This window comes from Colletes latitarsis, unplaced genomic scaffold, assembly GCF_051014445.1.
Source record: "Colletes latitarsis isolate SP2378_abdomen unplaced genomic scaffold, iyColLati1 scaffold0075, whole genome shotgun sequence".
NCBI lineage: Eukaryota > Metazoa > Arthropoda > Insecta > Hymenoptera > Colletidae > Colletes > Colletes latitarsis.
The window spans coordinates 37501-40000 of record NW_027488425.1 but is presented as its reverse complement, the minus strand read 5'-3'; the positions used below and the strand labels follow the sequence as shown (position 1 = coordinate 40000).

The 2500-nt window shown below is 50.9% G+C and overlaps 1 non-coding gene across 1 annotated transcript; it reads left to right on the top strand.

Moving 5' to 3' along the window:
- The first annotated feature begins 2007 nt into the window (after nt 1-2007).
- LOC143351120 (5.8S ribosomal RNA) lies at nt 2008-2162 on the top strand. Its single transcript, XR_013081494.1, has one exon. It is a non-coding gene; the product is annotated as a 5.8S ribosomal RNA (ribosomal RNA).
- Nucleotides 2163-2500: the final 338 nt, after the last annotated feature.

Genomic DNA, 2500 nt, shown 5'->3' with positions numbered 1-2500 from the left:
TTCGTAAATGAATGTTATACATACTCACGGATAGCCTGAGGCGAATAATCGCAAACGACGACGCGTCGATTGTGCGGCCATCGTTGCTCGCGCGACTAACGACGATCAGCCGAGACGGCTGTAGTTTATCGCATCGATTTCATCGAGCAACCGATGGACGCTGCCGCGTTCGTTCGTAAATGAATGTTATACATACTCACGGATAGCCTGAGGCGAATAATCGCAAACGACGACGCGTCGATTGTGCGGCCATCGTTGCTCGCGCGACTAACGACGATCAGCCGAGACGGCTGTAGTTTATCGCATCGATTTCATCGAGCAACCGATGGACGCTGCCGCGTTCGTTCGTAAATGAATGTTATACATACTCACGGATAGCCTGAGGCGAATGATCGCAAACGACGACGCGTCGATTTTGCGGCCATCGTTGCTCGCGCGACTAACGACGACCAGCCGAGAAGGCTGTAGTTTATCGCATCGATTTCATCGAGCAACCGATGGGCGCTGCCGCGTTCGTTCGTATATGAATATTATACATACTCACGGATAGCCAGAGGCGAATAATCGCAAACGACGACGCGTCGATTTTGCGGCCATCGTTGCTCGCGCGACTAACGACGACCAGCCGAGACGGCTGTAGTTTATCGCATCGATTTCATCGAGCAACCGGTGGACGCTGCCGCGTTCGTTCGTAAATGAATAATATACATACTCATGGCTAACTTGAGGCGAATAATCGCAAACGACGACGCGTCGATTTTGCGGCCATCGTTGCTCGCGCGACTAACGACGACCAGCCGAAACGGCTGTAGTTTATCGCATCGATTTCATCGAGCAACCGATGGACGCTGCCGCGTTCGTTCGTAAATGAATAATATACATACTCATGGCTAACTTGAGGCGAATAATCGCAAACGACGACGCGTCGATTTTGCGGCCATCGTTGCTCGCGCGACTAACGACGACCAGCCGAAACGGCTGTAGTTTATCGCATCGATTTCATCGAGCAACCGATGGACGCTGCCGCGTTCGTTCGTAAATGAATAATATACATACTCATGGCTAACTTGAGGCGAATAATCGCAAACGACGACGCGTCGATTTTGCGGCCATCGTTGCTCGCGCGACTAACGACGACCAGCCGAAACGGCTGTAGTTTATCGCATCGATTTCATCGAGCAACCGATGGACGCTGCCGCGTTCGTTCGTAAATGAATAATATACATACTCATGGCTAACTTGAGGCGAATAATCGCAAACGACGACGCGTCGATTTTGCGGCCATCGTTGCTCGCGCGACTAACGACGACCAGCCGAAACGGCTGTAGTTTATCGCATCGATTTCATCGAGCAACCGATGGACGCTGCCGCGTTCGTTCGTAAATGAATGTTATACATACTCATGGCTAACTTGAGGCGAATAATCGCAAACGACGACGCGTCGATTTTGCGGCCATCGTTGCTCGCGCGACTAACGACGACCAGCCGAGACGGCTGTAGTTTATCGCATCGATTTCATCGAGCAACCGATGGACGCTGCCGCGTTCGTTCGTAAATGAATAATATACATACTCATGGCTAACGTGAGGCGAATAATCGCAAACGACGACGCGTCGATTGTGCGGCCATCCGTTGCTCGCGCGACTAACGACGACCAGCCGAGAAGGCTGTAGTTTATCGCATCGATTTCATCGAGCAACCGATGGGCGCTGCCGCGTGCGTTCGCCCGATTGCGCGTGAAGTTACTGTTCGGAACCAAGAATATACGGGTGTATTATACCCGTTTGGTCGCAGCCACGCGCAAAGGCTTTTGAATGTACTGTACGCCCGGCCGTCGAACGATGGTTTTCCGTCATTCAGGAAACAAAAAGAAACTTTTGTCGTCGATATGGCGCGTTCAATCCTCCGTCGATACGCTGGTCGGAGGTGCGAACATCGAATATTTTTAAAGCAAAGAACAAGGAGCATTTTTAAATACAAAGAGAAAAATTGTAAATTGTATATGATTACCCTGAACGGTGGATCACTTGGCTCGTGGGTCGATGAAGAACGCAGCTAATTGCGCGTCAACGTGTGAACTGCAGGACACATGAACATCGACATTTCGAACGCACATTGCGGTCCACGGATAAAATTCCTGGACCACGCCTGGCTGAGGGTCGTTCACTTGTCCTAAAACTGCTTGCGTTGTTCTCAGATTCCCTAACCCCGCCGTCGTTTACCTCTCCTTTCGGGGAGATGGCGAAGAACGTTTCGGAGCCGGGTCGATGAAGAGAAAGGTATCAACGTACGAGCGAGAATTTGGGTATTTCGTTGGCGTTTGTCGCTGGACGTACGAAAAAGAATAAATATTATATATTATTGGCAAGTTTGCGCACCCCTTGCGTGGTGAGGCAGAGATCAGTCTGGACTCGCGCGAGTGTTTTACGGCGTCGTGCGTCGTGTTGTCTGGAGTATCATCACGACCGCCCGTTAAAGCACCGCTCCTACGATTTCTGAC